This window comes from Chiloscyllium punctatum, chromosome 17 (genome assembly GCF_047496795.1).
Source record: "Chiloscyllium punctatum isolate Juve2018m chromosome 17, sChiPun1.3, whole genome shotgun sequence".
NCBI classification, from domain to species: Eukaryota; Metazoa; Chordata; class Chondrichthyes; order Orectolobiformes; family Hemiscylliidae; genus Chiloscyllium; species Chiloscyllium punctatum.
Window position 1 is genome coordinate 38602381 of NC_092755.1, and position 23266 is coordinate 38625646.

The window sequence follows — 23266 nt, forward strand, 5'->3', positions numbered from 1 at the left end:
GGGGCACAGAGATAGGCGGGACAGAGAGAGGGGGAAATAGAGGGGGTCAGAGATAGGCGCAACAGAGAGAGAGGGGAAAGAGAGTGGGGGTCGATAGAGGGCGTCAGAGAGAGGGTGAACAGCGAGTGGGGAACTGAGAGAGGGGTACAGAGTGGGGAGAGAGAGGGGACAGCGAGAGGGGGACAGAGAGAGATGGAGACAGATAGGGGGGACAGAGAGTAAGGGACAGAGAGAGTGGGTCAGAGAGGGAGGACAGAGAGAGAACGGTTCAGAGAGGGCGATAGAGAGAGAGAGACAGGGAGATGGGGACAGGGAGAGGGGGACAGAGAGCGGGGGAGATAGAGGGGTTCAGAGTGAGGGAGTCAGAGAGAGAGGGGGACAGAGAGAGGGATACAGAGAGAGGGGGGCAGAGAGAGGTGGAGAGAGAGAGGGGGGACAGAGAGAAGGGGGACAGAGAGAGAGGAGGACAGAGAGGGAGGGGGGACAGAGGGAGAGGGGCACAGAGAGAGAGAGGGTGACAGAGAGTGAGGGGGACAGAGAGTGAGGGGGACAGAGAGAGAGGGGGTACAGAGAGAGTGGGGGTCGGTGGTACAGAGAGTGTGGGTACAGAGATAGGGGGGACAGAGCGAGAGGGGCAGAGAGTGCGGGGGGCAGAGACAGGGCGACAGAGAGGGGCAGGGACATAGAGAGCCGGGTGGGAGAGAGAAGGGCAAAGAGAGGTGGGTGGGAGAGAGAGGGGGACAGAGAGAGGGGGGACAGAGAGAGACAGAGAGAGGGTGGACAGAGAGAGAGGAGGACAGAGTGAGGGGGAGGAGAGAGCGGGGATAGAGTGAGATGGGGAGAGAGAGGGGGAACAGAGAGGGGGGACAGAGAGGGGTACAGAGAGACAGGGGGACAGAGAGAGAGGGGTACAGAGAGTGAGAAGGACAGAGAGAGGGGAAGAGAGGGGGAGGAGAGAGGGTGACAGAGAGACGGGGACAGAGACATGGACGGGAGGGGGAACAGAGGGGGGGAGAAAAAGGGGGAACAGAGAGGGGGGACAGAAAGAGGGGGGACAGAGAGAGTGGTGACAGAGAGGGGGACGAAAGAGGGTGACAGAGAGAGGGGGACAGAGGGAGGGGGGACGGAGAATGGAGGACAGAGAGAGGGGTACAGAGTGGGGTAGAGAGATTGGGTCAGAGAGAGGGGGACAGTCAGTGGGGTCAGAGAGAGGGGGGAGCGAGAGAGGGGGACAGACAGAGAGGGGGACAGAGGAGAGGGGGACAGAGAGAGGGGACAGAGAGAGGGGGACAGAGAGGGGGTCAGAGAGAGAGGGGGACAGAGAGGGGGTCAGAGAGAGTGGGGGACAGAGAGAGAGGGGGACAGAGAGAGAGAGGGCAATGAGAGAGGGGACAGAGGGAGAGGGGGAAAGAGAGAGGGCCACAGAGAGAGGGGCACAGAGAGTGGGGGAGATAGAGGTGGACAGAGAGAGGGTTACAGAGTGGGGGAGAGAGAAGGGGTCAGAGAGAGAAGGACAGAGAATGGGGGAATGCAGAGAGTTGGGTAAGAGAGAAAGAGTGTGATAGAGGGAGTGGGTGAGGGGGTGAGAGGGAGGATGGGTGAGACGGGGTGAGAGACAGAGGTGAGAGAGAGGGATGAGAGAGAGGGGGTGGGATAGAGAGGGTTTGAGAAAGAGAGAGGGAGTGAGAGATTGAGGGGGTGAGAGAGTGAGAGGATGAGAGAGTGAGGGGGGTTCAGAGAGAGGGTGGTGAGAGAGAGGGGGGTGAAAGAGAGAGGAAGTGAGAGAGAGAGGTGATACAGAGGGGTGAGTGAGGGGGTGAGAGAGAGGGGTGAGAAAGAGGGGTGAGAGAGAGGGGGTGAGAGAGGGGTGTGAGAGAGTGAGGGTGTGAGAGAGACGGATTGAGGCATAGAGGGGTGAGAGAGCGAGGGGTGAGAGAGGGGGGTTGAGAGAGAGAGGAGGTGAGAGAGAGGGGGGTTGAGAGAGAGGGGATGGGGGGATGAGAGGAAAGAGAGTGAATGAGAGAGGGAGAGAGGGTTGAGAGAGAGGGAGGTGGGAGAGAGAGAGGAAGGAAGAGAGGGGATGGGAGAGAGAGGGGGTGATAGAGAGAGAGATGGGTGAGAGGGAGATGTGGCAGTGAGTGACAGAGTATGTGGGAGAGAGAGGGGGTGATAGAGAGAGGGGGTGAGAGAGAGGGAGCGAGAAGGAGAGAGAGGGGATGAGAAAGAGGCAGAGAGATGGTGGGAGTAAGGGAGGAGAGAGAGAGCAATGGTATGTGAGAGTGTGGGGGAGAGAGGGGGATGTGAAAGAGATTGGGTTGGGAGAGAGAGGGGTGACGGAGAGAGAGGGAAGAGAGAGAGGGGAGTGAGAGAGAGATGGATGTGAGAGAGAGAGGGGTTGAGAGAGAGTGGGGTGAGAGACTGAGGGGGTAGGAGAGTGAGGGGATGAGAGATTGAGGTGTGCTGAGAGAGGGGTAGTGAGAGGGGACGGTGCGGGAGAGAGGGTGAGAGAAAGGGGTGAGAAAGAGGGGTTGACAGAGAGAGGTGGACAGAGAACGTTTGACAGAGAGTGGTGGACAGAGAGAGGGGGGACAGAGAGGGGGGACGGGCGGGGACAGAGAGAGAGGGTCAGAGGGAGGGGGTCAGAGAGTGGGGGACAGAGAGAGCGGTACAGGGTGGAGCAGAGGGAGGGGGAGAGATGGGGGAGGGAGCGGGCTACAGAGAGAATGGGACAGAGAGAGAGGGAAAGAGAAGGGGGGACAGAGAGGGGGGACAGAGAGGGGGTCAGAGGGAGGATGTCAGAGAGTGGGGGACAGAGAAAGTGGTACAGAGTGGGGTAGAGAGAGGGGGAGAGAGAGGGCTTAAGATAGAGGGGGCAGAGATAGGGGGAACAGAGATGGGGGTCATTGAGAGGGGTGACAGAGAGAGGGGGGACAGAGAGAGTGGTGACAGAGAGGGGGCCGAAAGAGGGTGACAGAGAGAGGGGGACATAGGGAGGGGGGTCAGAGAGTGGAGGACAGAGAGAGGGGTACAGAGTAGGGTAGATAGAGTGGGTCAGAGAGAGGGGGACTGACAGTGGGGAGATAGATGGGATCAGAGAGAGGGGGAGCGAGAGAGGGGGGACAGAGAGAGAGGGGATCAGAGGAGAGGGGGACAGAGAGAGGGGAACTGAGAGAGGAGGACAGAGAGGGGGTCAGAGAGAGAGTGGGGCAGAAGAGAGGGGGACAGAAGAGAGGGGGACAGAGAGAGAGGGGACAGAGAGAGGGGGATAGAGAGAGTCGGGGACAGCGAGAGGGGGTCAGAGAGGGGGGACAGAGAGAGAACAGTACAGAGAGAAGGCGATAGAGAGAGGGGACAGGACTTGGGGACAGGGAGAGGGGGACAGAGAGCGGGGGAGATAGAGGGGTTCAGAGTGAGGGAGTCAGAGAGAGAGGGGGACAGAGAGAGGGAGGCAGAGAGAGGGGGGGCAGAGAGAGGTGGAGAGAGAGAGGGGGGACAGAGAAAAGGGGGACAGAGAGAGAGGAGGACAGAGAGGGAGGGGACAGAGGGAAAGGGGGACAGAGAGAGAGGGTGACAGAGAGTGAGGGGGACAGAGAGTGAGCGGGACAGAGAGAGAGGGGTACAGAGAGAGTGGGGGACGGGGGGAACAGAGAGAGTGGGTACAGAGATAGGGGGGACAGAGAGAGAGGGGCAGAGAGTGCGGGGGGCAGAGACAGTGCGACAGAGAGGGGCAGGGACATAGAGAGCCGGGTGGGAGAGAGAGGGGCATAGAGAGGCGGGTGGGAGAGAGAGGGGGACAGAGAGAGGGGGGAAGAGAGAGAGACAGAGAGAGGGTGGACAGAGAGAGAGGAGGACAGAGAGGGGGGTGGAGAGAGCGGGGATAGAGTGAGAGGGGAGAGAGAGGGGGAACAGAGAGGGGGGACAGAGAGGGGTACAGAGAGACAGGGGGACAGAGAGAGAGGGGGACAGAGAGTGAGGAGGACAGAGAGGGGGAGAGAGGGGGAGGAGAGAGGGTGACAGAGAGAAAGGAGGAGAGATAGGGGGAACAGAGAGGGGGACAGAGAGACGGGGACAGAGACGTGGACGGGAGGGGGAACAGAGGAGGGGGGGAGAAAAAAGGGAAACAGAGAGGGGGGGACAGAGAGAGTGGTGACAGAGAGGGGGCCGAAAGTGGGTGACAGAGAGAGGGGAACAGAGGGAGGGGGTCAGAGAGTGGAGGACAGAGAGAGGGGTACAGAGTGGGGTAGAGAGAGTGTGTCAGAGAGAGGGGGACAGTCAGTGGGGTCAGAGAGAGGGGGGAGCGAGAGAGGGGGGACAGAGAGAGAGGGGGACAGAGGAGAGGGGGACAGAGAGAGGGGACAGAGAGAGAGGGACAGAGCGGGGGACAAAGAGAGAGGGGGACAGAGTGAGAGAGGGCAATGAGAGATGGGGACAGAGGGAGAGGGGAAAGAGAGAGGGCCACAGAGAGAGGGGCACAGAGTGGGGGAGAGAGAAGGGGTCAGAGAGAGAAGGACAGAGAATGGGGGAATGCAGAGAGTTGGGTAAGAGAGAAAGAGTGTGATAGAGGGAGTGGGTGAGGGGGTAGAGGGAGGATGGGTGAGACGGGGTGAGAGAGAGAGGTGAGAGAGAGGGATGAGAGAGAGTGGGGTGAGATAGAGAGGGTTTGAGAAAGAGAGAGGGAGTGAGAGATTGAGGGTGTGAGAGAGTGAGGGGATGAGAGAGTGAGGGGGGTTCAGAGAGAGGTTGGTGAGAGAGAGGGGGGTGAAAGAGAGAGGAAGTGAGAGAGAGAGGTGATACAGAGGGGTGAGAGAGTGGATGAGAGAGAGGGGTGAGAAAGAGGGGTGAGAGAGAGGGGGTGAGAGAGGGGGGTGAGAGAGTGAGGGTGCGAGAGAGACGGAGTGAGGCATAGAGGGGTGAGAGAGCGAGGGGTGAGAGAGGGGGGTTGAGCGAGAGAGAAGGTGAGAGAGAGGGGGGTTGAGAGAGCGGGGGTGGGGGATGAGAGAAAGAGAGGGGATGAGAGAGGGAGATAGGATTGAGAGAGAGGGAGGTGGGAGAGAGAGAGGGGGAGAGAGGGCTGAGAGAGTGAGAGGAAGGAAGAGAGGGGATGGGAGAGAGAGGGGGTGATAGAGAGAGAGATGGGTGAGAGTGAGATGTGGGAGTGAGTGACAGAGTATGTGGGAGAGAGAGGGGATGAGAGAGAGGGAGCGAGAAGGAGAGAGAGGGGATGAGAAAGAGGCAGAGAGATAATGGGAGAAAGGGAGGAGTGAGAGAGCAATGGTATGTGAGAGTGTGGGGGAGAGAGGGGGATGTGAAAGAGATTGGGTTGGGAGAGAGATGGGTGACGGAGAGAGAGGGGAGAGAGAGAGGGGAGTGAGAGAGAGATGGATGTGAGAGAGAGGGTTGAGAGAGAATGGGGTGAGAGACTGAGGGGGTAGGAGAGTGAGGGGATGAGAGATTGAGGAGTGTTGAGAGAGGGGGTGGTGAGAGGGGGCGATGAGAGAGAGAGAGTGAGAGAAAGGGGTGAAAAAGAGGGGTTGACAGAGAGAGATGGACAGAGAACGTTTGACAGAGAGAGGTGGACAGAGAGAGGGGGGACAGAGAGGGGGGGACGGGGGGGACAGAGGGAGAGGGTCAGAGGGAGGGGGTCAGAGAGTGGGGGACAGAGAGAGCGGTACAGAGTGGGGGAGAGAGGGGGGAGAGAGCGGGCTACAGAGAGAATGGGACAGAGAGAGGGGGACAGAGAAGGGGGGACAGTGTGGGCGGGACAGAAAGGGGGACAGAGAGGGGGGGACAAAGAGGGGGGACAGAGAGGGGGTCAGAGGGAGGGTGTCAGATCTCTGCCCCCTCTCTCTCTCTATCCCCTCACTCTGTCCCCCCTCTCTGTCCGCCTCTATCTTTCCCCCCTTCTGTCCAACTCTCTCTGTCCTGCCTCTCACTGACCCCTCTCTGTCACCGTCTCTCTTTCCCCCACCGCCTGTCGTCCTCTCTCTGTCCCCCCCTCTCTCTGTCCCCCTGCTCTCTCTGTCCCCCCTCTCTCTCTGTCTCCCCTCTCTGCCCCCTCTCTGCCCCCTCTCTCTCCCCGCTCTCTGCCCCCTCGCTCTCTACCCCCTCTCTCTGTCTCCCCTCTCTCTGTCTCCCCTCTCTCTGTCTCCCCTCTCTCTGACTCCCCTCTCTCTGTCTCCACTCTCTGAACCCCTCTCTCTCTGCCCCCTCTCTCTGTACCACTCTCTCTGTCGCCCTCTCTCTGTGTCCTCTCTCTGTGTCCCTCACTCTGACCCATTATCTTCCCCCTTCCCTGCTCCCCGCCTCTCTCTCCCACCCGTCTCTCTCTCTACCCTGCTCTCTGCCCCCTCACTCTTCGCCCTTCCCTGTCCCCTCTCTCTCTGTCCCCACTCACTCTGCTCCCCTCTCTCTGTCTCCCCTCTCTCTGCCCCGCTCTATCTTGCCCACTCTCTTCCCCCCTCCTTCTGTACCCCACTCTCTGTCCTCTCTCTCTGTCCCCCCTCTCTGTCTTACTCTATCTGTCCATCCTCTCTGCACCCCCTCTCTCTGACCCCACTGCACTCTCTGTCCCCCTCTCTCTTTAGCCCTCTCTCTGTCCCCCCTCTCTCTGTTCCCCTCTCTCTGACCCCCTCTTTCTCCACCACTCTATCTCCCCTCTCTCTCCCCTCTCTCTCTGTCCCCTTCTCTCTGTCCTGCACTCTCTCTGTCCCCCTTCTCTTGGTCCCCCTCTCTCTCTGTCCCCCTTTCTCTGTCCCACTTCCCTCTGTCCCACTTCTCTCTGTCTCCCTCTGTCCCGCTCTCTCTTTCAACCTCTCTCTCTGTCCCCCCACCTCTCTGCCCCCTCTCTGTTCGCGTCACTCTGTCGCCCTCTTTCTGCCCCCTCTCTGTCACCGTCTCTCTGTCCCCCTCCCTCTGTCCCCCTCCCTCTATCCCCTTTCTCTCTGCCCCCTCTCTCTGTTCCCCTTCTGTCATTCCCCCTCTACCTGCCCCTCTCTCTGTGCCCCCTCTCTCTCTGCCCCCTCTATCTCCCTCACTCTCTGTTCCCCTCTCTCTGTTCCCTCTCTCTGACCCCACTCTCTGTCACCCTTTGTCTGTCGCCCTCTCTCTGTCACCCCCTCTCTGACCCCCACTCTCTGTACCCCTCTGTCTGTCGCCCTCTTTTTAACTTCTCTCTCTGTCCCCCTCTCTCTCCCAACTGCCTCTCTCTATCCCCCCTCTTTGCCCCCTCTCTCCCACCCGCCTCTCTCTGACCCCCTCTCTCTCCCACCCACCTCTCTCTCTGTCCCTCTCTCTCTCTGCCCCCTCTCTCAGTCCTGCTCTCTCTGTTTCCCCTCTCTCTGCCCCCCTGTCTCTGTCCCTCTGGCTCTGTCCCCTATCTCACTCCCCCACTCTCTGCCCCCTCTCTGATGCCCTCTCTCTGCCCCTTCTCTCTGCCCCCCTCTCTGTCACCCCCTCTCTCTGTTCCCATCTCTCTCTCTGTCCCCCACTCTCTCCATACCCCCACTCTCTGTCCCCCTGTCTCTCCTCCACTCTGTACCCCTCTCAATTTCCCCTCTCTCTGACCCCCTCACTCTCCCCCACTCTCTGTGCCCCACTCTCTGTGGCCCTCTCTCTGCCCCCTCTCTCTCTGCCCCCCTCACTCTGTCCCTCTCTGTCTGCCCCCATTTCTCTCTTCTCCTCTCTCTCTGTCCCCCTCAATCTCTGCCCCCCTCTCTCTCTGTCCTCCTCTCTCTCTGTTCCCCTCCCGCTGACGCCTCTATCTGCCCCCTCTCTCTCTGATCCTCTCTCTCTCTGTGTCCCTCTCTCTCTGTCGCCATCTCTCTCCGCCCCTTTCTCACTGTCCTACTCTCTCTGTCCCCTTCTCTCTCTGTCCCCCTCTCTCTCAGACCCTATCTCTCTCTGACCCCCTCTATCTACCACACTCTCTGTGCACCGCTCTCTCTCGCCCTCTCTCTGCCCCGTCTCGCTTTCCCCTCCCTCTCTGCCCACTCTCTCTCTGCCCCCTCACTCTGCCCATCTTTCTCTGCCCCTCTCACTCTGCCCCTCTCGCTGTTCCCCTCTCTCTCTGTGCCCCTCTCTCTCTGTCTCCCCCTCTCTCTGACCCCCCGACTCTGTCCCCCGATCTCTCTGTCCCCCTCTGTCTCTGTCCCCCTCTCTCACTGTGCCCCTCTCTCTCTCTGACCCCCTCTCTCTCTGACCACCTGTCTCTGTCCCCCTGTCTCTGTCCCCCTCTCTCTGTCCCCCTCTCTCTGATCACCCTCTCTCGCTCACCCCGTCTCTCTGTCGTCCACTGTCTCTATCCACCTCTCTCTCTCCCCTTCTCTCTCTGACCCCCTCTCTCTGTCCCCCTCTCCCTCTGTCCCTCTCTCTCTGTCCTCCTCTCTCTGTCACCTCTCTCTCTGTCCCCTTCTCTCTGCCCTCCTCTCCCTGACCCCATCTATCTCCCCGCTGTCTGTACCCCCTCTCTGTTCCCCCCTCTCTGTCCCCCCCTCTCTGCTCCCCCGCCTCTGTCCCCCTCTCCCTGTCCCACTCTCTCTGGCCCCCCTCTCTGTACCCCATCTCTCTGACTCCCGCTATCTTCCTCACTCTCTGTTCCCCCCTCTCTGACTCCCTCTATCTCCCCCACACTCTGTCACCTCTCTCTCTGTCACCCCTCTCTCTTCCCCCCCGCTCTCTGTCCCCCCCTCTCTGTCCCCATCACTCTGTCACCTTCTCTCTAACCCCCTCTCACTCTGCCTCACTCACTCTGCCCCTCTTACTCTGCCCCCTCTCTCTGTCCCTCTCTCTCTCTGTTCCCCTCTCTCTCTGTCCCCCCCTCTGTGTTCCCCCTTTCTCTGTCCCCCCTCTCTCTCGCCCTCTCTCTGCCCCCTCTCTGTCCCCTCTCTCTCTCGCCTCTCTCTGCCCCCTCTCTGTCGCCCTCTCTATGCCACCTCTCTGTCACCGTCTCTCTGTCCCCCTCCCTCTGTCCCCCTCTCTCTGTCCCACCCGTCCCCCTCTCTCTGACGCCCTCTTTCTGCCCCCTCTCTCTCCCCAGCTCTTAGCACCCCCTCTCTGTCCCTCCTATCTCTGCCCCATCTCTCTCCGTCCCCCTGTCTCTCTGTCCCCCTTTCTCTGTCCCCCTCTCTCTGACCCCCTCTATCTCCACCACTCTCTGTCCTCTCTCTCTGTCACTCTCTCTCTGCCCTCCTTTCTCTGTCCCCCCCACTCTGTCCCGCCTCTCTGTCCCGCCACTATCTGACCCCCTCTATCTCCAGCACTCTCTGTCCTCTCTCTGCCCTGCTCTCTCTGTCCCCCCTTTGTCCCGCCTCTCTGTCCCGCCTCTATCTGTCCACCCTCTCTGCCGCTCTCTCTCTATTACCCCTCTCTCTCTGTTCCCCCCTGTCTCTATATCCTCCTCTCTCTGAACCCATCTATCTCACAAACTATCTGTCCCCTCTCTAACTGTCCCCCTCTCTCTCTGCCCCCTCTCTCTGTCCCCTCTCTCTGTCCGTCTCTCTCTGTCCTGCCTCTCTCTGACCCCTCTCTGTCGCCATCTATCTGTCCCCCACCGCTTTTCGCCCTCTCTCTGTCCCCCCCTCTCTCTGTATCCCCTCTCTCTCTCTGTGCCCCCTCTCTGCCGCCTCTCTCTCCCCACTCTCTGCCCCTCTTTCTGCACCCCCCTCTCCATGTCTCCCCTCTCTCTGTCTCCCCTCTCTCTGTCTCCACTCTCTCTGACCCCTCTGTCTCTGCCCCCTCTCTCCGTACCCTCTCTCTGTTGCCCTCGCTCTGCATCCTCTCCCTCTGTCCCCCTCTCTCTGACCCCCACTCTCTTCCCCACTCTCTGATCCGCTCTCTCTCTCCCCCACTCGTCTCTCTCTCTCAACCCTGCTCGCTGCCCCCCTCTCTCTGTCGCCCTCTCCCTGTCCCCTCTCTTTCTGTCCCCCTCACTATGTCCGCCTCTCTCTGTCTCCCCTCTCTCTGCCCCCCGCTATCTGCCCCACACTCTGCCCCCCTCCCTCCGTCTCACCTCTATCTGCCCACTCTCTCTGTCCCCTCTCTTTCTGTCCCCCTCTCTCGGACCCCCTCCATCTCCCCCTCTCTCTGCCCCCCTCTCTCTCTGTCCAATCTCTCTCTCTGCCCCCCTCTCTCTGTCCCCCTCTCTCAACCCCCTCTCTGTCCCCCCTCGGACTCTCCCCCTCTCTCTCTTCCCCTCTCTCCGTCACCTCTCTCTCTCCCCCGCTCTCTCTCTCACCCCTCTCTCTGTTCCCCCATTCTCTGTCCCACTTTCTCTGTCACCCTCTCTCTGCCCCCTCTCTGTCACCGTCTCTCAGTCACCCTCTCTCTCTCTGTCCCCCTCTCTATCTGTTCCCCCTCTCTTTGTCCACATCTCTCTGTTCTGCCTCTATCTGTCCATCCTCTCTGCCCCACTCTCTATGCTCCCCCTCATCTGTCTGTCCCCCTTCTCTATCTGTACCCCTCTCTTTGTCCCCATCTCTCTGTTCTGCCTCTATCTGTCCATCCTCTCTGCCTCACTCTCTATGCTCCCCCTCCTCTCTCTGTCCCCCACTCTCTATAGCCCTCTCTCTGTCCCTCTCTCTCTCCCCCTCTCTCTCTGTTCCCCTTCTCTCTGTCCCCTCTCACTCTGTCCCCCCTCTCTCTGTCCCCCCCTCTCTCTCTCTCTCTCCCCTACCCCTCACCGTCCCCCTCCGCTCCCCCCCTCTCTCTGCCCACTCTCTCTCGTCTCCCTCTCTCTGCCCCAGACAACCCTCTCCCCCACAGCCTCTGCCCCCTCTCTGCCCCCTCCACCTCTCTCTCGCCCTCGCTCTGCCCCCCTCTCTCTGACACCTCCATATCCACTCTCTCTGTCCCTCTCTCTGTCCCCCTTTCTCTGTCCCCCCTATCTCTGTCCCCACCACTCTCTGTCCCCTCTCTGTGTCCACCTCTCTCTGTCCCCCTCTCTTTGTCCCCCTCTCTCTGCAGCCCTGTCTCTCCCCCTCTCTCCCCACTCTGTACCCCTGTCTCTGTCTCCCTCTCTCTGTCCCCCCTCTCTCTGCCCCCCCGTTCCTGTCTCTCTGTCCCTGTCTCTCTGTGCCCCCTTCTCTCTGTCGCCCCCTCTCTCTGTTCCCCCTCTCTCTGCCCCGCTATCTATCCCCACTCTCTCTGTCGCCCTCTCTCTCTCTCTGCCCCATCTCTGTCACCGTCTCTCTGCCCCCCCTCCCTCTGTCCTCTCTCTATGTCCCCCCCCTCTGTCCCCCCTCTCTCGGTCCCCTATCTCACTGTCCCCCTCTCTCTGTCCCTACTCTCTCTGTCCTCCTATCTCTGCCCCCTCTCTGTCACCATGTCTCTGTCCCCCCTCTCTCTGTTCTCCTCTCTCTTTAACCCCTCTGTCCCCTTCTCTCTCTCTGTCCCGCTCTCTCTGCCCCGACTCTCTCTGTCCCTCTCTATCTGCCCACCCTCTCTGTCACCCCATCTCTTTGTCCCCTTCTCTCTCTGTCCCCTCTCTCACTGACCCCCTCTCTCTCTGACCCCCTCTATCTCCCCCACTCTCTGTGCCCCGCTCTCTGTCGCCCTCTCCCTGCCCCTCTTTCTCTTTCCCCTCTCTCTCTGCCCCCCTCACTCTGCCCCATCTCTCTCTGTACCTCTCACTCTGTCCCCCTCTCTCTCTGTCCCCCTCTCACTCTTTCCCCGTATTTCTCTCTCCCCCTCTCTCTGTCCCCCTCTCTCGCTGTCACCCTCTCGCTCTCTCCCCCGCTCTCTCTGTCCCCCCTCTCTCTCTGTCCACCTCTCTCTCTGTTCCCTTCTCTCTTTGACCCCCTCTCTATATCTGGAGCCCCTCTCTCTCACCCTCTCTCTGTCCCCCTCTCTGTGTACCCTCTCTATCCTCCCCACTCTCTGCTCCCCTCTCTCTCCCACCGGTCTCTCTCTCTCTCTCTCTGTCTCTCTACCCTGCACTCTGCCCCCTCTCTTTGTCACACTCTCCTGGTCCACTCTCTCTCTGTCCCCCCTCACTCTGTCCCCTCTCTCTGTCTCCCTTCTCTCTCCTCCCCTCTATCTGCCCCACTCTCTGCCACCATTTCTCTGTTCCCCACTCTCTTGTCCACTCTCTCTGTCACCCTCTCTCTGATACCCCTCTCTCTGTTCCCCCACTCTCTGAACGCCTCTCTCTGCCCCGACTCTCTCTGCCCCCCTCTCTCTGCTCCCCTCTCTCTCTGCCCCCTCTCTATGTCCCCTCTCTCTGTCCCTCTCTCTCTCTGATCTCCCTCTATATCCCCCACTCTCTGTCCCCCTCTCCCTGTCGCCCTCTCTCTGTACCCCACTCTCTGTACACCTCTGTCTGTCGCCCTCTCTATGACCCCCTCTCTCTGTCCCCCTCTCTCTCCCACCCGTCTCTCTATATCCCCCTCTTTGTCCCCCTCTGCCTGTTCCCCCTCTCTCTGTCCCCCTCTCTCTCCCACCCGCCTCTATCTCTGTGCCCCTCTCTCTCCACCCCTCTCTTGCCCCGCTCTGTCTGCCCCCTCGCTCTCTTTCACCCTCTCTCTCCCCCTCTCTCTGTTCCCCTGTCTCTCTCTCTCTCCCCCTCTCTCTGTCCCGCTCAGTCTCTGTCCCCCTCTCTCTGACCCCCTCTATGTCCCACTCTCTCTGTCCCCCTCTCTCTGAACCCCACTATCTCCCCACCTTACATTGCCCCACTCTCTGTCGCCCTCTCTCTGACCCCCTCTCTCCCTGCCCACCTCACTCTGTCCTCTTCTGTCTGCTCCCCTCTCTCACCCACCAGTCTCTCTCTCTCTCTCTCTCTCTCTACCCTGCTCTCTGCACCACTCTCTCTGTCACCCTCTCCCTGTCCACTCTCTCTCTGTCCCCCCTCACTCTGTCCCCTCTTTCTGTCTACCATCTCTCGGTCCCCTCTATCTGCCCCACTCTCTGCCCCCCTTTCTCTGTAGCCCACTCTCAGGTCCTCTCTCTCTGTCACCCTCTCTCTGCCCTCCTCTCTCTGTCCCTCCTCTCTGTCCCACCTCTATCTGTCCACCCTCTCTGTCCCCCTCTCTCTGTCCCGTTCTCTCTGTCCGCCCTCTCTAACCCCATCTATCTCCCCCACTGTCTGTCCCACTCTCTCTGTCGCCCTCTCTCTGAAACCTTCTTTCTGCCACCCGCCTCTCTCTGTCACCCCTTTCTCTTTCCCCCTGCTCGCTGTTCCACTCTCTCTCTCCCCCTCTCTCTTTCACCCTCTCTCTGATATCCCCCTCTCTGTTCCCCCACTCTCTTTCCCCCTCTCTCTGCCCCGGCTCTCTCTGCCCCCCTCTCTCTGCTCCCCTCTCTCTCTGCCCCCCACTCTCTGTCCCCCTCTCCCTGTCGCCCTATCTCTGTACCCCACTCTCTGTACCCCTCTATCTGTCGCCCTCTCTATGACCCCCTCTCTCTGTCCCCCTCTTTCTCCCACCCGTCTCTCTATATCCCCCTCTTTGTCCCCCTCTGCCTGTTCCCCCTCTCTCTGTCCCCCTCTCTCTCCCACCCGCCTCTCTCTCTGTCCCCCTCTCTCTCTGCCCCCTCTCCCTGTCCTGAACTGTCTGTTCCCCCTCTCTCTGTCCCCTACGTCTCTCTCTCCCACTCTCTGCCCCTTCTCTGTTGCCCTCTCTCTGCCCCTTCTCTCTGCCCCCTCTCTGTACCCTCTCTCTCTTTTCCCCTCTCTCTCTCTGTCCCCCACTCTCTCCATCCCCCCACTCTCTGCCCCCCTCTCTCTCCCCCACTCCATACCCCTCTATCTGTCCCCTACCCTTTGTCCCCCACTCTTTGTCCCCCACTCGCTGTCCTCCTCTCTCTGTCCCCCACTATATCCCCCTCTAAATCCCCCTCTCTCTGACCCCCTCTATCTCCCCAACTCTCTGTGCCCCTCTCTCTCCACCCCTCTCTTGCCCCGCTCTGTCTGCCCCCTCGCTCTCTTTCACCCTCTCTCTTCCCCTCTCTCGGTTCCCCTGTCTCTCTCTCTCTCCCCCTCTCTCTGTCCCGCTCAGTCTCTGTCCCCCTCTCTCTGACCCCCTCAATGTCCCCCTCTCTCTGTCCCCCTCTCTCTGAACCCCACTATCTCCCCCACTTACATTGCCACACTCTCTGTCGCCCTCTCTCTGACCCCCTCTCTCCCTGCCCACCTCACTCTGTCCCCTTCTGTCTGTCTCCCTTCTCTCTGCCCCCTCTATCTGCCCCACTCTCTGCCCCCCTTTCTCTGTAGCCCACTCTCAGGTCCTCTCTCTCTGTCACCCTCTCTCTGCCCTCCTCTCTCTGTCCACCTTCTCTGTCCCCCTTTCTCTGTCCCGTTCTCTCTGTTCCCCCCTCTCTAACCCCATCTATCTCCCCCACTGTCTGTCCCACTCTCTCTGTCGCCCTCTCTCTGAAAACTTCTTTCTGCCACCCGCCTCTCTCTGGCACCCCTCTCTGCTTTCCCTCTCTCTGTCTCCATCTATCTCCCCAACTCTCTGTCCCCTCTCTATGTCACCCCTTTCTCTTTTCCCCTGCTCGCTGTCCCAATCTCTCTCTCCCCCTCTCTCTGTCACCCTCTCTCTGAATCCCTCTCTATGCCGCCTCACTCTGTCCCCTTCTCTCTCTCCCACTCTCTCTCTGTCCCACTCTCAGTGTTCCCCCTTTCTCTAGCTCCCCCTTCAACATTTCTCTGTCCCGTCTCTGTCCCCTTCTCTCTCTCGCACACTCTCTGCCCCCTCTGTCCCCCCCTCTCTCTCGCCCTCTCTCTGCCCCCTCTCTGTCGCCCTCTCTCTGCCACCTCTTTGTTGCCGTCTCTCTGTCCCCCCTCCCTCTATCCCCCTCTCTCTGTCACACCCGTCCCCCTCTCTCTGACGCCCTCTTTCTGCCCCCCCTCTCTCCCCCGCTCTCAGTCCCCTTCTCTCTCTCACTCCTATCTCTGTCCCCAAATCTCTCTGTCCCCCTGTCTCTCTCTGTCCCCCTCTCTCTGACACCCTCGGTCTTCCCCACTCTCTCCCACCGGTCTCTCTCTCTCTACCCTGCCCGCTGCCTCCTCTCTCTGTCCCCCCTCGCTCTCCTCCCTCTCTCTCACCCCTCTTTCTGTTCCCCCATTCTCTGTCCCCCTCTCTCTGTCACCCTCTCTCTGCCCCCTCTCTGTCGCCCGCTCTCTGCCCCCTCTCTGTCACCGTCTCTCAGTCACCCTCTCTCTCTCTGTACCCCCCCATCTGTTCCCCTCTCTCTGTCCCCCCTCTCTTTGACCCCACCTCCTCTCGCTGTCCCCCTCTTTCTGACCGCCTCTTTCTACCCCACTCTCTCCCCTGTCTCTCTCTCTCCCCTGTCTCTCTGTCCCCCTTCTCCCTGTTCCCCCTCTCTCTGTTCCCTCCTCTCTCTCTGTACCCCCATCTCTCTGTCCCCCCTCTCTCTGTCGCCCTCTCTCTGACTCTCTCTCTCACCTCCACTCTCTGTAGACCTCTCTCTGTCCCCCTCTCTCTGCCCCCTCTCTCTGTCCCCCTCTCTCTCTGTCACTCTCTCTCTGACTCCCTCTCTCTCCCCCACTCTCTGTCCCCCTCTCTCTGTCCCCCTCTCTCTGTACCCCTCTCTGCCCCCCTCTCTCTCTGCCCCCATCTCACTGTCCCCTTCTCTCTCTGACCCCCTCTCTCGCTGTCCCTCTCTATATCACACTCTCTCTGTCGTCCTATCTCTGACCCCCTCTCCCTTCCACCCGCCTCTCACACTGCCCCCCCTCTCCCTGACCCCTCTCTCTCTGTCCCCCTCTCTCTCTGTCCCATCCTCTCTCTGTCCCCCTCTCTCTGTCCCCCCTCTCTCTGTTCCCCTCTCTCTCTGACACCCTCTCTCTGACCCCCCTCTATCTCCCCCACTCTCTGTGCCCCTCTCTCTGTCTCCCTCCCTCTGACTGACTATACCTCCCGCTATTTTCGTCCCCCTGCTTTTGTCCCACTCTCTCTGTCCCTCTCTATCTCCCCCTCTCTCTGTGCCCCTCTCTCTGTGCCCTCTCTCTGTCCCCCTCTATCTCCCCTACTCTCTATGCACTTCTTTCTGTGCCACTCACTCTGTCCCCCCCTCTCCGTCGCCCTGATTCACCCACCCGCCTCTCTCGTACCCCCTCTCTCTCCCACCCACCTCTCTCTCTGTCCCCCTCTCTCTGTCCCCATCTCTCTGTCCCTCCCTGTCTCTGCCCCACTCTCTCTGTCCACACGTCCCGCACTCTCTGTCCTGCCTCTCTCTGACCGCTCTCTGTCACCGTCTCTCTGTCACCCCACCGCCTGTCACCCTGTCTCTGCCCGCCCCTCTCACTGTCCCCCCCCTCCCTGTCCCCCTTCTCTCTCTGTCTCCCCTCTCTCTCTGCCCCATCTCTCTCCCTGCTCTTTGCCCCCCTCTCTCTGTACCCCCCTCTATCTGACCTCCCCCCTCTCTCTCTGTCCACCTCTCTCTGACACCCTCTCTCTGTACCCCACTCTCTGTACTCCTCTGTCTGTCGCACTCTCTATGACCCCCTCTCTCTGTCCCCCTCTCTCTCCCACCCGTCTCTCTATATCCCCCTCTTTGTCCCCCTCTGCCTGTTCCCCCTCTCTCTGTCCCCCTCTCTCTCCCAACCGCCTCTCTCTCTGTCCCCCTCTCTCTCTGCCCCCTCTCCCTGTCCTGCTCTCTCTGTTCCCCCTCTCTCTGTCCCCTATGTCTTTCTCTCCCACTCTCTGCCCCTTCTCTGTTGCCCTCTCTCTGCCCCTTCTCTCTGACCCCTCTCTGTCCCCTCTCTCTCTTTTCCCCTCTCTCTCTCTGTCCCCCACTCTCTCCATCACCCCACTCTCTGTCCCCCTCTCTCTGCCCCACTCCATACCCCTCTATCTGTCCCCTATTCTCTGTCCTCCACTCTTCGTCCCCCACTCGCTGTCCCCCTCCCTCTGTCCCCCACTATATCCCCCTCTCTTGCCCCGCTCTGTCTGCCCCCTCGCTCTCTTTCACCCTCTCTCTCCCCCTCTCTCTGTTTCCCTGTCTCTCTCTCTCTCCCCCTCTATCTGACCCCGCCTCTCTCTCTGTCCCCCTCTCTCTGACACCCTCTGTCTTCCCCACTCTCTCCCATCGGTCTCTCTCTCTCTACCCTGCCCTCTGCCTCCTCTCTCTGTCCCGCCTCTCTGTCCCACGAATATCTGTCCACCCTCTCTGTACCCTCTCTTTCCGTCCCCCTCTCTCCGTCTCCTCTCTGTCCCCCCTCGCTCTCTCCCCTCTCTCTCTCACCCCTCTCTCTGTTCCCCCATTCTCTGTCCCCCTCTCTCTATCACCCTCTCTCTGCCCCTTCTCTGTCGCCATCTCTCTGCCCCCTCTCTGTCACCGTCTCTCTGTCACCCTCTCTCTCTCTGTACCCCCCTCTATCTGTTCCCCTCTCTCTCTACCCCCTCTCTTTGACCCCACCTCCTCTCTCTGTCCCCCTCTTTCTATAGCTCTCTCTCTGTCCCCCTCTCTCTCTCTCGGTCCCCCTCTCTCTCTGTTCCCGTCTCTCTCTGTTCCCCTCTCTCTGACCGCCTCTTTCTACCCCACTCTCTCTCCCCTGTCTCTCTCTCTCCCCTCTCTCTCTCTGTCCCCCTTCTCTCTGTCCCCCTCTCTCTGTCCACTCCTCTCTCTCTGTCCACCCCTCTCTCCGTCCTCCCTCTCACTGTTGCCCTCTCTCTGTCCCTCTCTCTCTCTGACTCCCTCTCTCACCTCCACTCTCGGTACCCCTCTCTCTGTACCCTTCTCTCTGTCCCCCTCTCTCTGACCCCCCTCTCTCTCTGTCCCTCTCTCTCTGACTTCCTCTCTCTCTCCCAATCACTGTCCCTCTCTCTCTGTCCCCCTCTCTCTGCACCCCTCTCTGCCCCCCTTTCTCTCTGACCCCCTCTCTCTGACGCCTATTTTTGCCACCCCATTTCTCTCTGTCCAACTCTCTCTGTCACCCTCTCACTTTCGTCATCTCTCTGCCCCCATCTCATTGTCCCCCACTCTCTCTGACCCTCTCTCTCGCTGTCCCTCTCTTTATCACACTCTCTCTGTCCCCTCTCTCTGACCCCTGCTAACTCCCCCACTCTCTGTGCCCGTCTCTCTGTCCCCCTATCTCTTACCCCCTCTCCCTTCCACCCGCCTCTCTCACAGCCCCCCCCTCTCTCTGTCTCGGTTCTCTCTGTCCCCCCTCTCTCTGTCCCCCTCTCTCTCTGACACCTCTCTCTGACCCCCTCTATCTCCCCCACTCTCTGTGCCCCTCTCTCTGTCTCCCTCCCTCTAACTGACTATACCTCCCCCTCTTTTCGTCCCCCTGTTTTTGTCCCCCTCTCTCTGTCCCCCTCTGTCTCCCCCTCTCTCTGTACCCCATTCTCTGTCCTCCTCTCTCTGACCCCCTCTATCTCCCCCACTCTCTCTGCCCTTCTCTCTTTGCCGCTCTCTCTGTCCCCCCCCCCCCCTCTCTGTCGCCCTTTGTCACCCCCCCGTCTCTCTCGGACTCCCTCTCTCTCCCACCCACCTCTCTCTCTGTCCACCTCTCTCTGTCCCCCTCTCTCTGTCCCTCCCTGTCTCTGCCCCACTCTCTCTGTCCACCCGTCCCACTCTCTCTGTCCTGCCTCTCTCTGACCCCTCTCTGTCACCGTCTCTCTATCACCCCACCGCCTGTCGCCTTATCTCAGTCCGCCCCCTCACTGTTCCACCCTCTCTGTCCCCCATCTCTCTCTGTCTCCCCTCTCTCTCAGTCCCCCCCTCTCTCTCTGCCCCCCCTCTCTGTCGCCCTCTCCCTGTCCTCCTCTCTCTGTCCCCTCTATCTCTCACCCGCTCTCTGCCCCCCCCCCCCCACCTCTGCCGCCCTCTCTCTGCTCCGTCTCTCTCTGCCCCCTCTCTGAACCCCTTTCTCTTTGGCCCCCACTCTCTCCATCCCCTCCACTCTGTGCCCCTCTCTCTGATCCCCTCTCTCTCCCTCACTCTCTGTCCCCCTCTCTCTGTCCCCCTATATGTCCCCCTGCCTCTGTTCCCCTCTCTATGACAACCTCTATCTCTCCCACTCTCTGTCCCACTCTTTCTGTCGCCCTCTCTCTGACTCCCTCTCCCTTCCACCCGCCTCTCTCTTTCCCCTCTTGCTCTGACGCCCTCGCTCTCTGACCCACTTCTCTCTCTGTCCTCCTCTCTCTGTCGCCCTCTTTCACCCACCCGCCTCTCTAGGTCCTCCTCTTTCTGTCCTCCTCTCTCTGTCGCTCTCTTTCGCCCACCCGCCTCTCTCTGTCCCCCTCTCTCTCCCACCTGCCTCTCTCTCTGTCCCCTCTATCTCTCATCCGCTCTCTGCACCCCCTCTCTGTAGCCCAATCTCTGCTCCGTCTCTCTCTGCTCCCCTATCTGAAGCCCTCTCTCTGTCCCCCACTCTCTTCATCCCCTCCACTCTGTCCCACTCTCTCTGATCCCCTCTCTCTCCCCCACTCTCTGTGCCCCGCTCTCTGTCGCCCTCTCCCTGCCCCCTCTCTCTTTCCCCTCTCTCTCTGCCCCCTCTTTCTCTCTGCCCCCTCTCTCTGCCCCTTCACACTGCCCCACCTCTCTCTGTACCTCTCACTCTGTCCCCCTCTCTCTCTGTCCCCGTCTCACTCTTTCCCCGTCTCTCTCTCTCCCCCTCTCTCTGTCTCCCTCTCTCTCTGTCCACCTCTCTTTCTGTCCCCTTCTCTCTCTGACCCCACCTCTCTCTCTGGCCCCCCTCTCTCTCCCCCTCTCTCTGTCTCCCTCTCTCTGTACCCCCTCTATCTTCCCCACTCTCTGCTCCCCTCTGTCTCCCACCGGTCTCTCTCTCTCTCTCTCTCTCTCTCTCTCTCTACCCTGCTCTCTGGCCCTCTCTCTCTGTCACACTCTCCCTGTCCACTAACTCTCTGTCCCCCCTCACTCTGTCCCCTCTTTCTGTCTCCCTTCTCTCTGCTCCACTCTATCTGCCCCACTCTCTGCCACCCTTTCTCTGTTCCCCACTCTCTTGTCCTCTCTCTCTGCTCCCCTCTCTCTCTCTGCCCTCTCTCTCTCTGTCCCCTCTCTCTCTGTCTCTGACCCCATCTATCTCCCCCACTCTCTATCCCCCTCTCCCAGTCGCCCTCTCTCTGACCCCCACCCTCTGTCCCCCTCTGTCTGTCCCCCTCTCTCTCTGCCCCCTGTCTCTCTGTCCCCTCTATATCTCACCCGCTCTCTGCACCCCCTCTCTGTCGCCCAATCTCTGCTCCGTCTCTCTCCATCCCCTCCACTCTGTCCCACTCTGTCTGATCCCCTCTCTCTCCCCCACTCTCTGTCCCCCTCTCTCTGTGCCCCTCTATATCCCCCTGCCTCTGTTCCCCTCTCTCTGACCCCCTCTATCTCCCCCTCTCTCTGTGCCCCTCTCTCTGTCGCCCTCTCTCTGCCTCCCTCTCCCTTCCACCCGCCTCTCTCTTTCCCCTCTCTCTCTGACCCCCTCTCTCTCTGACCCCGTTCTCTCTCTCTGTCCCAACTCTCTCTGTCCTCCTCTCTCTGTCCGCCCCTCTCTGTCCCTCTCTCTGTGTCACCCTCTTTCTCCCACCTGCCACTCTCGGACACCCTCTCTCTCCCACCCGCCTCTCTCTCTCTGTCCCCCTCTCTCTCTGCCCCCCCTCTCTCTGTCCGCCCCTCTCTCTGTCCGCCCCTCTCTCTGTCCGCCCCCCTCTGTCCCCCCTCTCTCTGTCCGCCCCTCTCTTTCCCCCACTCTCTGTCACCCTCTTTCTCCCACCTGCCACTCTCGGACACCCTCTCTCTCCCACCCGCCTCTCTCTCTATCCCCCTCTCTCTGTCCTCCTCTCTCTGTCCCCTCTATCTCTCACCCGCTCTCTGCCCCCGTCTCTGCCCCCTCTCTCTGTCCCCCTTACTCTGTCCCCTCTATCTCTCACCCGCTCTCTCTGCCCCCTCTCTGTCGCCCTCTCTCTGCTCCGTCTCTCTCTGCCCCCCCTCTCTGAACCCCTCTCTCTCTGTCCTCCACTCTCTCCATCCCCTCCTCTCTGTCCCCCTCTCTCTCTGACCCCCTCTCTCTGTCATCCTCTTTCTCCCACCTGCCACTCTCGGACACCCTCTCTCTCCCATCCTCCTCTCTCTCTGTCCCCCTCTCTCTGTCCCCCTCTCTCTCTGCCCCCTCTCTCTGTCCATCTCTCTCTGTCCCCTCTATCTCTCACCCGCTCTCTCTGCCCCCTCTCTGTCGCCCTCTCTCTGCTCTGTCTCTCTCTGCCCCCCTCTCTGAACTCCTCTCTCTCTGTCCCCCACTCTCTCCATCCCCTCCTCTCTGTCCCGCTCTCTCTGATCCCCTCTCCCCCACTATCTGTCTCCCTCTCTCTTTCCCCCTCTATATCCGCTGCCTCTTTCTCCCTCTCTCTGACCCCGTCTATCTCCCCCAATCCCTGTGCCCCTCTCTCTGTCGCCCTCTCTCTGCCCCCCTCTACCTTCCACCCGCCTCTCTCTTTGCCCCCGCTCTCTGTCCCCCTCTCTCTCTCTCCTCCTCTTTCTTTCCCACTCTCTCTCTGTCCCCCTCTCTCTCTGTCCCCCTCTCTCAATCGCACTCTCTCTGTCCCCCTCTGTCTGACTCCCTCTCTCTGCCCCACTCTGTACCCCTCTCTCTGTCCCCCTCTATCTGTCCCCCTCTATACCCCCCTCTCTCTGTCCCCCTCTCTGACCCCATCTCTCTCTGCCCTGCTCTCTATCTGTCCCGCTCCATCTCTGTCCCGCTCTCTCTCTGTCCCCCCATCTCTCTGAACACCTCCATTCTCTGGCCGCCCTCTCTCTGTCCCTCCCTCTCTTTTCTCCCCCTCTCTCTGTCCCCCCTCTCCCTGTCCCCTTCTCTCTCTGTCCCGCCTCTCTCTGCCCTCCCCGTCCCCTTCTCTCTCTGCCCGCCCCCCTCTCTGACCCCCTCTCTCTCTGACCCCCTCTTTCTTCCCCTCTCTCTGTCCCCCCCCCCCCCCCGTCCCCCCTCACTCTGTCCAGCTCTCTCTCTGTCCCCTTCTCTCTCTGTCCCCCTCTCCCTCTGATCCCCCCCTCTCTCTCGGACCCCCTCTATCTCTCCCCTCTCTCTGTCCCCCACTCTGTGCCCCCTCACTCTGTCCCCTCTCTCTCCGTCGCCCTCTCTCTGACGCCGCTTTCTAACACCCCCTTTCTCTCTGTCCAACTCTCTCTCTGTCACCCTCTCTCTGTCGTCATCTCTCTGGCCCCTATCTCACTGTCCCCCTCTCTCTCTGACTCCCTCTCTCGCTGTCCCCTTCTTTAATACCCTCTCTCTGTGCCCCTCTCTCTGTCGCCCTCTCTGCCCCTCTCTCTCTTTCCCCTCTCTCTCTACCTCTTCTCTCTCTGCCCCCTCACTCTGTCCCCCTCTGCCTGCCCCCATCCCTCTCTGCCCTGCTCTCTATCTGTCGGGCTCTTTCTCTCTCCCGCTCTCTCTCTCTGTCCCCCTCTCTCTCTGAACCCCTCCTTTCTCTGGCCCCTCACTCTCTGTCCATCCCTCTCTTTGTCAGCCCCTCTCTCTGCCCCACCCCCTCTCCCTGTCCCCCTCTCTCTCTGTACCCCTCTGTCTCGGACCCCCCCTCTCTCTCGGACCCCCTCTATCTCTCCCCTCTCTCTGTTCCCCCCTCTCTGTGCCCCCTCACTCTGTCCCCCTCTCTCTCTGTCCCCCTCTCTATCTGTCCCCCCCTCTCTGACCTCCTCTCTCTCTGACCCACTCTCTCTCTGTCCCCTCTCTCTGTCACCAATCTCTCTTTCCGTCCCTCTCTTTCCCCCCTCTCTATGTGCGCCCCTCTCACTGTCCACCCCATCTCCGTCCCCCTCTCACTGCCCCGCCTCTGTTCTCCCCTCTCTCTGTCCTCCTCTCACTCTGACCCTCTCTTTCTGCCCCCTCACTCTGTCTCCCTCTCTCTGTCCCCTCTCTCTCTGTCCCCGTCTATCTCCCCCACTCTCTGTCCCCCACTCTCTGTCCCTCTCTCTCTGTCCCCCTCTCCGTGACCCGTCTCTCTGTCCCCCTCTAACTCCGCGACTTTTTGTCCCCCTCTCTCTGACACCCTCTAACACCCCCTCTTTTTGTCCTCCCTCTCTGTCCCCCTCCATCTCCCCTACACTCTGTACCCCTCTCTCTGTCCCCCTCCCTTTGACTACCTCTATCTCCCCCTCTCTCTATCCCCCTCTCTCTCAGTCCAGCTCTCTCTGTTTGCTCTGTCTCTGTCCCCTCTCTCTCCCAACCGCCTCTCTCTCTGTCCCTCTCTCTCTCTGTCACCCTCTCTCTCTGTCGCCCTCTCTCTGCCCCCCTCTCTGTCGCCCTGTCTCTGCTCCGACTCTCTCTGCC